Here is a 14,476-nt window from a genome sequence, read left to right as displayed (position 1 = left end):
TTGTCTATCCATTTTGATGTTCCCCTTCCCTTCCCTTCCCTAGTTCCAATGAAAATATATACAATAACCAGGGTACCAAAATCAGTTACAGTGTCATCATGGGTAAACCATGGGGAAGAAAAAGAAAATAAAAAGGCATAATTTTGCATGCCATGTTGAAAATAACAACAGCAATGATAAACCACTTGTTTCCATAATTTGGAGTTAATTTCACTTAGTGTTATATTTTGCATTCATATGTACATAGCTATTGAGTTAGGATTTAGACATGTTGTTGCTTTGCCAGTACATTATATTGTTGAGTTCACTGTGGATTGGATTCTAAAGCTTTCAGATCTCTAAAATGTTTACTAGTTAATTGACCCAGATTTCATGTATTACTTCAGTTTTCAGACAGTCACAAAAATACACATTGAATTAGCGTATATCAGCAACTTGAATATTAACTATGTTGGAATTAAAAGTTAAATATGGTTTTCCGTTCAGTAACAAATTTATTTTTTACCTTAATCTGCTTCCCGTCTGCTTCTTTCTAAGTTATGTTGTATACATATAACTAATTTTGATATGTAATTGTTTAGAAATTGTACTTTTTGTAGGAATTATAAAACATAAATTTATAATCATTTTTCTGGAAATTCCATTCCATTTAGATACAGCTGTATCTAGGGCATATACCTAACATAATGAATTTCATAAGTAAAATCTAGACAAAGGAGTATTCTAGATTTATTCCTGAAAAGCTCTTTGATTTTTTTTATTTTTTATTTTTTTTGCCAGTCCTGGGCCATAAACTCAGGGCCTGAGCATTGTCCCTGGCTTCTTTTTGCTCAAGGCTAGCACTCTGCCACTTGAGCCACAGCGCCACTTCTGGCCATTTTCTATATACGTGGTGCTGAGGAATCGAACCCAGGGCTTCATGTATACAAGACGATCACTTTACCAATAGGCCATATTCCCAGCCCTGCTCCTTGATTTTTCTATCCCTGAAAATCAAATGGAAACTTTCACAGCCAAGAAGAGGCTTCCTCTTTCAAATTACACTTCCTCCTTTTGCTTTGACAGTGTAACACTTTCTGTCTGTAGTATAAATGATATATATTTTTCCTGGGCATTATAGTGCCTCTAGACTTTCCAAAATATGCTTATCAGAAATTGTTTTAAAATATCAATTTTCTCAACAATTCTATTTTATCAGTGTAGTATATTTTCATATATTTCTCACTGTTGCTTATAAGTGTACTCCAGCTCTTCCAACCTCAAAATCTACTTTATTGTTTTCCAATCTAAATCTATTCTTAAAGCAATTAGTTACAAAGTGGGAAGAAAGATCATTCTTACTAGCTCACAAAACACCAGGCTTTAAGTTTTTTTCTTTTTTTCCATTGTCATATTGACAGCTTCTGGATTATGCAGACTTGGAATGATTGTTATGTCTTACCTAAGGAATTTCTGTCACATGTAATAATTAATGAATACAATATTACATACCTCTATAACTTATAATAAAGAAAAAGAGTTCAATTTCTACACTTTCCATATTCAAATATAAGTGCCTCAATTGACCTTATCATCCTGACCGTGTATAAGAGAAGAATTTATAGGTTTTTCAGGTTTCAACAATGCTTAATGTTTATTTTCATAATAAGAGGCAGAAAAATCAGAACCAGTTAAGCATCCTACAGAAACAATGAAAGCTCTGGAATTTCAAATATGATAATCAACTACAGAAGCAGAAAACGTTACACAAAAATTATTACAAATTAGGTTATTTACAATAGTTGAGGGCAATAATTTTATAATTTTATAACTGGCTACATTGTTAAGAACTTATTGCTAGGATTTAAAAATAATAGCAAAGATTTTCAAGCTCCGAACATGAGGTAGAGTGTTCCAATATCTTTATGGTTTGTTGAAAATAATCAACGATTGATGAACATAGGTAGATAGGATGGCTGAGTAAGGCATTGGACTGTAAATCCAATTAGTGATTGACTGATAAACATATTTATAGTTTTTGTATTAATTTTCATCTGTAAATGTACAAGTAGCAGAATGCTATATACAAGCCATGGTTATTTTAGAGGTAAGATTTTTTAATGAATAGTGTGAATATATAGTACTATATAAGATTTACTCTTCCTCCAAACTCTTTAGTTCTTAATTTTACTCCATGACATAGCTAATCGTTATTACACCTTATTGTTTCTATATTTCTTTATGTTTTGTCCTAGGGATGGATGTTTGTAATTAGAAGGAAATTGTAGTGACAATTTACTCTGTTTCCATGCAGAAATCTATTTGTTTTCTCACTTTGTATGTGCACATTGGTTAGACTAAATATCTGAAAGAGAATGCCAACTACACTTTGTAATACTCTTATTACTCTTGATTTTTTTCTGAAGCATTCCTAACTCGTGCCTGTGATAGTACTATTTATTAATATCACTTCCTTTACATTGTCAAAATTATTCTGATTCAAGTCAAAAATTATATAGCTATGTGACCATCTATCATAACATTTAAATCAAAATTATTAGACTAAGATAACTCCAGGAAAGTTGTGTCATTAAGTTAAAAATGAGAAAATAAAATTTACACTCCTTGGGATTTTTATGTGGATGTTTCTACTCAAATAAGCTATTGCTTCATTTTAGTCTGGACTAAGTAACTTTTGTAACGCCAGTGAGGCAAACACTTCTGTTCTTCCTTTTCCTTTTGGTATACAGGGAGGAAGCAGGAACTAAAAAGAAGCATAATTTAAAATTATTTTTGCCAAAAATACAAACTGAAATCAAGTCTGTAGTCAGTACAAAGGGTGCTATTTTCAGCTGCAAGTAGTAGAAAATGAAGGAAGTAATCATAAGCTAATGTGTGGCTCTTCCAGAGCTCTGCTTTTAACGGGCAACACAGTCTTGATTACAGAATGTTTCTCTTCAAAATTTTAACCAGAGTAACAATAAAATTTTTGCAGCAATCAAATTACATTGAATGAAGAATGATTAATGTTGAAACAGGTAGAATCCATTCCTGTACTTTTCTAGGAGTACTTATTGATTTATCTGTGTTTGTAACCTTCAGAGATGAGCTCTTGTCCCCAAGAAAATTGACGTTTCCTTTCCTGGGTTCATGAACTTCCCCTGGAGGAAGGCTGGTTTCATCTATCTGAATTAGCACATTACACACAGAAATTACCCAGACTTTTACTTTGGAGTATGTCAGTGTCATTGGTAATTGTTACTTGATGCATGATATAATACAGAGGGGTTACTGATAATGGCTAAGAATTAATCACTGTTTCCTTGTGACAGATATTTTATTAAAGAGCTCTTAATCACTCAATCCTCACAACAAAAATCCAAAGCAGATACTGTTATTATTATAACTGGTGTTAGCATTAGTGTCTTCATATCTAATTCCAAGGAAAGAAAACTGAATCTTGAATAGAGTACACAGTATATTATGTAATGTGATGGGTATATTTACTTTTTAATATATGGTACTTCAAGGAATTTGTTTACACCCTACTAACTTTAGTCTATACAAGTTTAAAGAAACCTTTTGGAAAGAAACAGAGCAGCCTTTATTTGTTTGAAAAGTGAATACAGAATATGAAACAATCAAGTGAGTTTCTATAGCGCCTAACATGAGGATGGATTTACCAAAGTAACTTCCATATAATCTTCCATATAATCTACTGGTTCTCTTTCATTTCTTTACTTTCTCTGCTTTATTATTTAGAGAAAGAGCATCATGTTTGTGAACATTAATTAAATTAATGAAAATGTCTACAAGATTAAAATGTCTAATCATAAAGATATTTATAGGGCTGTTCTAATATTTACATATAGAATAGACTGAATTATATGAAATGCATAATGATTAGATCAGGTTAATGAGTGAATTATTGTTGTTGATAATTATCATGTACTTGCATTGGGAATATCCCAAATCCTCTCATTAGCCATTTTGAGATATGCACATTATTCTATTCATACTCATCTTTGGGCTATCTGAAACATTTTTTTCTCATCCTTCCCCAGAGTCATGTTTCAATCTTCTATGTCATGTTCTATCTGAAATTAAGATCTTTCCAAACCAGAGTATTATACAACACGAAAGCTATCTCCGGAAGAAATATTAGCTAGTTGTGGTGGTTTACATCTATAATCCTAGCTGTCTTGGGGCAGAAATTAGGGAGAAATGTGAGTTGATATTAGCTTGATCATAAAAATTGGAAGACCTTACCTCAACCAATAAAGGGTTGAGTATGATATCAGGTGCCCACTGTTCAAGCTACATAGGAATTATAAATAAGGAACCCACAGAACTATGCCCACATAATCCTTGATAAAGGAGCTAAAAAATAGGATGGAAGAAAGTTACCCTCTTTAACAAATGGTGCCGGCAAAACTGGTTCAACGCCTGCATCAAAGTAAAACTAGATCCTTATATATCACCTTTCACCAAAATCAATTCCAAATGGATCAAAGACCTTAAAATTAAAACAGATGCCCTGAAAACACAAAAAGGAGGAGTAGAAGAAACACTTGGGCTCCTTGGCACAGGACAGAACTTCCTTAACAAAGACCCAGAAATGCTACAAATCAAAGAAAGGATGGACAAATGGGATTGCATCAAACTGCAGAGCTTCTGCAGGGCAAAGGACATAGCTCACAAGATAAACAGAAAGCCCACAGATTGGGAAAAGATCTTTACTGTTCATACAATGGACAAAGGCCTCATATCTAAAACATATGAAGAACTAAAAAAATTAAATTCCTCCAAAGCAAAACCGCAAAGAACTAATAGCTCCCTCCACAAGTGGGCTAAAGACTTAAAAAGAAACTTCTCTGATGAGGAAATGAGAATGGCCAAGAGTCATATGAAAAAAAGTGCTCTACATCACTGGCCATAAAAGAAATGCAAATCAAAACAACATTGAGATTCCATCTCACCCCAGTAAGAATGTCCTATAACAAGAAAACTAACAATAATAATTGTTGGATGTGGCCAAAAGGGAACTCTACTTCATTGTTGGTGGGAATGCAAACTGGGTCAGCCACTCTGGAAAGAGGTATGGAGGTTCCTCAGAAGGCTAAGCATAGAGCTCCCCTATGACCCAGCAACCCCACTTTTGGGCATCTACCCAAAAGACCACAAACAAGAACACACTAAAGCCACCAGCACAACAATGTTCATCACAGCACAATTTGTCATAGCTAAAATATGGAGCCAACCAGGATGCCTCTCAGTAGACAAATGGATCAGGAAAATGTGGTACATATACACAATGGAAATTTATGCCTCTATCAGTAAGAATGACATTGCCCCATTCGTAAGGAAATGGAAGGACTTGGAAAAAAATTATACTAAGTAAAGTGAACCAGACCCAAAGAAACATGGACTCTATGGTCTCCCTCATAGGGAATAATTAGCACAGGTTTAGGCTAGTCACAGCAGAGGATCACAAGAGCCTAATAGCTATGCCCCTATGAATGCATAAGATAATGCTAAGTGAAATTAACTCCATGTTTTGGAAATGACTGTTATATCATTGTTGTAATTACTTTCAACATGCCATGTTAAACTGTAGCTTCTATTGTTGATGATCCTCTTGTATCCTCTTCCTGTGGTTGTACCTGCAGTATCACTGTATCTTATCTGAGTACATTGGAAACTGTATATAATGGTATTAGAACTAGGAAAGTGAAAGGGAGTACCAAAATCGAAAGACACAGGATAAAAAGACAAACAACTACAAAAGCAATACTTGCAAAACTGTTTGGTGTAAACAACTGAACAACTCATGAGAGGTGAGGGAAAGGGGGAGGGGGTAGGGGGGAATGTGGTAGGAGGTAACAAACAGTACAAGAAATGTATCCAGGGCCTGGTCAGCGGGGAGCAAGAGGCATGCTTGGATAGTGGGGCACTGGGCAGGCTCCAGAATGGCCTAGGAGGGGGAAGACCCCCACCTTTGAGGAGGAAAATGAAGAAACTGGAGGAGATGCAGAAAGTGGACAGGGTCAAAGAAAGAGGCTTTTTTCAAAAGAATTACGTTGTATGATGTATGGATTTGGGGACGACCAGAATCCTTATACTGAAAAAGTGGAGGACATTCTTGAAGACCTTGTCACAGAGTTCAGCACTGAAATGACTCTCAAAGCAATGTCAATCAGAAGACAAGGTCAAGTGCAAGTTGAAGATAGTGTCTTCTTGATTTGAAAAGATCCAAGAAAATTTGCTAGAGTTAAAGACTTACTTACTATGAATGAAGAATTGAAATGAGCTAGAAAAGCATTTGATAAAGCAAACTATGGATCTTGACACCTTTTTGAAATTTCACTATCTTCTGTGGAAACCATGCATAATGACTGTCTATTTTCTTCAGGGTTATCCTGATATTTAAGCATGTAAGTGAAAGATTGAGAAAGACTTTATTTTCATGTCCTTAATTTTAGAGTTACACTTAAGCCTTTAATTTCCTGCCTTTATATGAATGTACTTGAATTCTTTATTGGCTTTTAATGACTATATGTATCTTAAAGTGTTGTAAATCATGCTGTATTTATGTGCTAGGTAGATTTGGGCCACTGTAAGCTATAACTGTAGCTTTTAATATGTGAAATGGAGATGTCCTTTCTTGACTCTTAAAGCTGAGACAGTGTTTCATGTGTTCTGAAATTTTTAGACAACAGTGGCGTGAGGTTATTAAAAATAGTGAATTGGTTTGTGTTTCTTTTAAGGAGATGAGATGGGAAAACAACTCATTTGGGGAAGGATGTTTATCTGTCTTAAGATAATTTGTTTTAATATTCTTTTGTAAAGATAAAAAGGTGTTTCTTTTAAGTTTCATATCATGCTTCTGTGTTTAAATTTTAAAACCTTATTGAACTTATAACATACTATTAAATTTTGGGAGATCTCATTTTCCCAGATCAGATTAAAGCATCTAAAAATAAATGGTTTCAGCAGTAAGAATGGCAGGGCTTAAAAAGTTGATGGCAGGGTAGGAATTTGGGGTAGAGTTTTATTAACATATGTGTAAGTACATGTTTGATGTGGAAATGTCTTCTTGATTAGAACCACATGTAGCTACAAACCACTTTTGTAGTTCAGATTATACAAGCTTTTTGATTACAGCTTATTGCATTAAGTTATTGTACTTAGCTTAAAATAAGGATTAAAGTTGCATTTAGAGATCACTGAATGTTATTTTTTGTGAAACTGAACTTTTTGGTGGCAATTGTAAACATCTTAAAATCAGTAATTTGAGAAATTTTACTTTTTCCTATTGATGTTAGGAAAAAAGCTTGAAAATTTAAACTGGAAAAAAAAAGAAATGTATCCAATGCCTAATGTATGAAACTGTAACCTCTCTGTACATCACTTTGGCAATAAATAAGAAAAAAAAAGTCATGATCCAGGCTGGACTATGCAAACTATAAAACCACTTATATGGAGGAAAAAGAAAGAATAAAGACTGGCACCATCGATTAAGTGGGAAAATAGTTGCCTAGCAAGTATGAGGTTTTCTGATTTTAAATGTCACTATCACCAGAAACAAATGGACACATTTAAAATATGTCTAAGATAATTTTAAAATTCAGATATTTTATCTCTTTATGTAATGACACTTTAAAATTGTTGTAGTCCATTATATGAGGTAATAATTATGAAGATATACTTGATTATATGAGCAATGAAAGTGACTTCATAGTGCATGTGCATACGCACACGCACACACACACACACACACACACACACACACACACACACACAATTTTTTACAGTCGGTCCAGAGGTTATGCTGACTGTCTTTAGTTTCAGGAATCAGAAAATTGAAGTAAATTAAACTTATAAACTCGAAGAATTCCAGTACTATTACATAATAAGAACTAAAAGATAGCCTAGATACTCATAATGTTGAGTATGGAACAGAAAAAGAATCAATAAAATATGACTATTAGGAAACTTTACATACTGATGGACTTTCAGAAAATACACACAATGAAAAATAGTAGCAAATGGATAAATTATGGGAAGAAGCAATTAATTCTACATCTGAAATTTCCCTCAAAACATTTTAGATTGCTATCTTTTAAGGCATGTTAATTTTCTGAAACCAGTTAAATATAAAAGATAGAAAAGGTATACTTCTGCAATTATTTCTTTATATTAATACAATTAATTAAGTAGGTGGTTTTCTCAGAAATATAAATTAAACTACTTTATCCTGAAACTTATTGGCATTTTGAAATTCATATTATGACTCTGATTATGTATATTGTAATTCATTTTCAGAGAAGGAATTTAATGTTTACTGGTTTTATAAATACTCTTTAAAGTATTCAGATTCAAGAAAAATTGTACTGGTGGTACATGTGAGACATAACTTTTCCTAAGAAGCTCTCTTGTCCAAGGAAAGTAGGCTCTTGAACACAGGTTTCTATTACTCTCTCTGTGTCTCTCCCTGTCTCTATCTCAGCCTCCCTCTCCCTTTCTCTTCCTCTCTATCTCTTTCCCTCTCTCTCATATACCCCAATACATACAAACTCATACACATATGCATACATACATATGGATACATGCAAATGCATGTAATTTATTCTAAGAATTTGCATTGGTGGAAAAAAAATCTAGAAATTTTGTTGAAAATCAACCACTGAGGACTTACTTCAATCTTTCATTTGGTAGTTTGATAGGAATTCATTGAAATCCTTTATTCGGTAAAATACTATTTTCAAATGTCTATGTGCATATATATGCATATAAATATCATGTATGTCCCTTATTCATCATCATCTCAACTAAACCTTTATAAGAGATCATTAGATAAAGTAGATTCCTTTTGCCTAAGTTATCTGCTTCACTGTGTGTAATCTGAATATTTTATGGGAGCCATATCTATGTGTCTTACTCCTCTCCTAAAAGTCACACTGTCTTGTTACCATAGTGACTTAACTATAATATGAAGCTGGTCTAATTCCTTTCTATTTAGCAGGCCAGCAATTCCTCCAGACCTCCTATAACATACAAGGTGTCCTCTGCCTCATAGCCTCCCATGCTTGCCTAGCCTTATTCCCCAGCACTATCCAACTCAATGTTTATGTCACAGGAGCACAGAATTCTTTATAGTTTCATCCAACACTTCTATGTCCATTTATAATTATTCATGCTTAATCTTGTATTTCCCTATCAAAAATTCCCATTCCAAGTTCTGCTTCGCTTAGCTCATTACTGTGGTGAAGGATTATATTAGACATTAAGAACCCTTAACTACACACTCTTGACCAAGGGAGTTGCACTAAGTGTTCATACTTGAACATTATATATTATCAATTTTATCCTTTATTCAAATGATCTGTTAATGGTTTCTTCATCCTCTAAATAAAAAATTCTTTGGTGATAGAGGTAATGTGTTTTGTCTCATGCAGTAATCAGTCATGGAGAGTTGTATCTGGAAAGCTTAGGTATCATATTTGTTTATGTGAAATAGCCAGTTTTTGCTGAAATGAAAACCATAGCAATGTCTCAGACAAGTCTGAGCTTTCATGAGAAATCTTGTATCATGTTTCATTTCTTTGTGGGTTTTTTGTTGTTGTTGTTTAGTTTGTTTTGTGTTAGCACAAATAGCTATGAGGTACAGTGATGTTTTAACCCTGGCCTTTCATTCACTATTTTCTTTGCATCTGATGATAATTCATTTCTTCTATATTTCTGATAGTTAATAATTTGCAAAACACTGGGTCTTAATATGATACTCTCATACCTGTGTACAATATACATGGATCATATCATTCATCATTATGCACTCTCATTTTCCTTTGCTTCCTAGTCCCCATTCTATTATCTTCCTAAATACTCTTCCTTCTATATCCATGTCTTTTCTTCCATATAGATTTCTCAAAAAAGGAAAGCATGATGTTTGTCTTTCTGACATGTGTAACAATAACTTCCTGTGGTTATTACATATTTATTTATATAGAGAAGGATGCCCTCTTGGAGTACATTTGTAACACATTACAACACAGCTGGATGACAGAAGGACATCATTGCTATTGATTTATGTTTTGGATGGTCTCAATCTGCAATCCTCCCAATCTCAGCCTCCCAAGTACCTAGGGTTATAGATGGGAGTCATTGGTTCACAGCTCCTTCTATTACTTATGCATCCCTAGGATATTCTTATAAGTTCCACAAAATACAAAACATAAAGGTGGTTTTCTTATTCATTAACTAAGGATACTCTAACCTTGTATTTGAAAAAATTCATAAAAAAAGAACTAAACTATATGTGATCCCATTATTAATAGACATTAAGAAATGATTATCCCATTGAGTCTTATAGTAATTTTTAAGAATATAATACTAGAGCTTTCTAAAAATTCTTTACTGTAGGTACAAAATTCCAACTTGATGTTAAGAAATGTGCTTTTAAGTGACTTGTGAAATGCTTTAAAAATAGTAAGAGCCAGCAAACTGCACTCTAATTCATCTCTAACAAATGACAATATGTCAAAAGTAAACTTAGGCTAAGATTGACAGGATAAGAGAAAAAACATGTCTCAGATTAATGGCCTAAATACTTTTTATGGCTATGCATATCTAAATTTTGAGACTTGAACTAGTTGAAGACAGAGTTGTCACTTGAGCTAAAGCACTAAAGAAATCTCCTGTAGTTTTATTGCTCATGTTAACATGAATCCCACACTACACAGGTGCACATGAGCAACTAAGAGGCTCATTCATGGCTCATCCCCCAGTACTGCAAAATGATATATTGATGCATCGCAAAGCAGTCTAAGAGTGTTTTCAGAATACATTAAAAAACATGCACACACATTTTAGAATAAATAAAAACAAACACACACACACATTTTTTGTTATAAATACAAAGGTAAGAAGTCAAACAAAACCTAAAGAGTGACTGCGTTGAGATATAATTTAAAGGAGGTATTTAGTGTCCATTTTGCATTGCTTAAGTAGATTTTTGTTGTTGTTGTAAACTGTAGTAGTCTGTGTTAGGTCAGAAGGTAGAATGAGAAGTTTCTAGATTTTTATTACCAATGCCAATTTTCTCCCCCCCCCCCCACCAACACCAATAGAATACTTGTTCTTGATGTTGCTTTAAATATAAGATATTTTGTAGGTAATTAACAAAGATAATATTTTCCAGGAATTTCCTTTATTTGAAATGAAATATATAACATAAAGATGAATATAATCTATTTGAGCATTAAATTGGTTCTTATGATAATTAGCTTTCTTACTTTGAATTGTTAGATTTATTGTGGTCAGATATAACATATCTTCCTATTTTTTCATTTTGAAACAAAAGCCACATCCTCATGAAAGGTTTAGCTCATAGTACAAGTAGGTTAATTTGCATTGGCTTATTCCACAAACTTTCAACACATCAAAAGTTCTCTGGCTGATCATGCTAGCTGGTGTCTGTAGTAACAATATTAATATTTTACTGAGAATTTTTTTATCATATACTCAAATGCTTTTGTATATAATTTCATTTTCTTCTTGAAACTATTACATTGAAGTGAAATTTTATACTTGAAGACAACCAAGAATGAGAAAGCCTATTTTACAAGCATAAATTATGGGTACAAACCTAGCCCTAGCTGGATTTAAATTCATTTGCATAAATATTCTTCTTGGAGAAAAAAAAGTCTTGTCTTGAATCAATTTTTCTTTTTTTTCTTATTCTGTGTTAGATAACTCCAGACATCTCACTCTTCGAAATGAGGTAGACTGACATTACTGGATATGCAAATTGTTCCTAATAATTATCTTAGCATTCACTTCTGTATTTGATAGATACCCCACTTTATCACCCAGTACTAATCCAGTCAAATCTGGATCACAAACCTACACTTACATACATTTTAACCATCTGGAACACATGTCTCCCTTAGGAAAGACCAATCCTATGAAAATGTATATTTCCCTTAAAAGTGAGATACTGGGAATTTACTTTTTCTTCCAATATTAAATTTGAGAATCATCAACCAAATTCATGCAATTTTGGTTTCCATTACTCCTCTAGGATAAGAGAATTAAAAAAAAAAACTATAATCAAAAGGCTAAGAAACTCAGGTCTCAGACAATGTTAACTTAGACAAAGATTCTTTTCATTATGAAAAATCTATTATGATGTTACAATAAATGAGAAATTGGCAGAATTTGAACACAGGTATTATATCAGGGTCGCATACTGAAAGCTCTTTTAGTTATAAATGCAAGACTGAGAGCTTATAGAGATGAAACATAAAATGAACTTAAGTTGTGAAGTCCAGAGTTGTTTCTTGCATTAAAAGAATGACAGGGAAGTAGGAATGTCAAGATGAGAATGGCTGTCATCCACCTGAGCATTTATAATGTGCCCATATTTATGCTAAGTGTGTAGCTTCCTTACTTTATTTCATCTCTGCCAGACCAGGTTAGTTTTGTTGTTGTTTTGCTGAAATTGATGTTCCTTTCAACTTGATGAGCTCTCTATTTGGGTTCTTCAATCAAAGATGTTTACAGTTATTTGGTTTTTGGTTTAGAAGACTTTTAGGCATATGCGTGAGATTAGACATTATACAACATCTATTGATGGATCTTATGTAACCACAAGTTTAATCATTTCGTTTTAATTCAGAATATTTTTTATACATGATCTGTTTCAGAGAAGGGTAAATCAGAACACATGAGGAATGTCTAGCCCAATTAGAGTTCATCTACAAAGCATCTGACTTGAGATGAAATCAGAACTTAAATGAATAAGAAATTATCTTTTAAGTAAAATTAAAAACAAGTAGAAACAAACAGATATAGGTTTAAGTTATCAAAGGCTGTGGGTGTATCTCTTCTTGTGGACATGTATATGTGTGTATAAATAAAAATATGACTATATCTGCACAATCTTTATAATATGTTCTAGATAATCATTCTGGGTACTAACTAGACATTGTATGTCTCTATAAAATAATCTAATGGAAGAAAGCATTCTACAATTTCAGTACAGTGTATTAAGAGTGCTACAGTATAAAGTGTTAGTATGTGCTGGGCACTAGTGTTTCATACCTTTACTACAATCTACTCAGGAGTCTGAGATCTAGAGGTGGCAGTTGGAGGCAAGCCTAAGCAGACAATTTTACTAGACTATCTCTAAAATAGCCAGTAAAAAGCTTATCAAGGGTGAGAACTTGAGTTTAAACCCTAGTACTGACACCATACAAAATGGAAAAGAGCTACTATTAACTATGCTTTCAAATTATATACAATTATTTCTGTCTCAGCAGTGAGTGATTTGGAAATAAATAAAATGATCACAGACACATTTTTAAACAATCAGGTCTGACATATAATTAGTTACCTTGAATTTTACACGAATATAAAATATATCAACTTTTTTGTGTAAAATGACAGAATTGCCTTTTTGGATATGATACGTGCAGAAACAGGCAATTTTTAATTTTGAATCTTGCTGCTTTTCCACACAAAAGACCACAAGGCAGCAAAGCTACATTTCTAAGCAACTTAAATTCCCTAAGCAGAAAGTCTACAGGAGGCTTGGGATTTTTCTCTGCAAAGCTGTCAAACTGTTTCTCTGAGTATCATGTAAGAATGATGACAGGCACAGGAAAAGAAATTTATTAGTCAGAAATCCAATTCTTTCAAGGATGATGTTCATGCTTACAATGTCTGGCAAACGTAAAGTTTCGATGATGGTGTAGTTGAGAAGTTAAAAAATGCCATTCTTCTTCATCACAATGTTTCTTCCTATGGCAGCAATCTGAGTAGTATGTCTCAGCTCCTGAAGCAAAAGCGCAAGGCTTTCACAATACATATCTGCACGAGATCTTCCTTATCTCATAGTTGTTCATTCATGAGATTCATATTGAGGAAAACTTACAGGAACTCAATGAGTTTCTGGTTGAGATATTTGGATACTGGTGAGTTGATTTAGAATTTCATGTTATGAAAACTAATGTCTTTGAATGATGACTGCCCCCTCCAATCAATAATGCAGCAAGGGGATATGAAGATGATCATCACTCATTGATAACCTTTTTTGGATGAACCAGTTTTGCGTGGGATGCTCTTAAATGCAAAGAAAATAAACACAAATAGGTTATATAGAGTTTTAAGACAAAGCTGTGTGTCTGCATGGTGGAATAACTGCTGTTTTGATAAAGATGTAAATGGCATTTACAGCACTAAATGTTGTACTTTTTAGCTGTACTGGGTTTTGAACTCAGGGCTTTCCACTTGATTAGCTTTCTTGCTTAGTTGGCATCTACTGTTTGAGTCACACTTCTACTCTGTTCCTTACTGGTTATTGTAGAGATGCAGTCTCATGGAATGTATGGCCAGGCTTGCCTAGAATTTTATTCCTCCAGATCTTAGCCACCTGAGTAGCTAGAATTATATGTGTCAACCCTAATGCCCAGATAGATTCATTTCTTCATAATTA

At 33.4% G+C, this 14,476-nt stretch overlaps 1 pseudogene; it reads left to right on the top strand.

Moving 5' to 3' along the window:
* LOC125343913 overlaps positions 1-6,745 on the top strand; it is a 156,147-nt pseudogene extending 149,402 nt beyond the window's left edge.
* The last annotated feature ends 7,731 nt before the right edge of the window (positions 6,746-14,476 follow it).

Source organism: Perognathus longimembris, chromosome 2, assembly GCF_023159225.1.
Source record: "Perognathus longimembris pacificus isolate PPM17 chromosome 2, ASM2315922v1, whole genome shotgun sequence".
NCBI lineage: Eukaryota > Metazoa > Chordata > Mammalia > Rodentia > Heteromyidae > Perognathus > Perognathus longimembris.
Note: the sequence above shows the minus strand (reverse complement) of the source record. Positions and strands in the feature narration are given on the sequence as shown.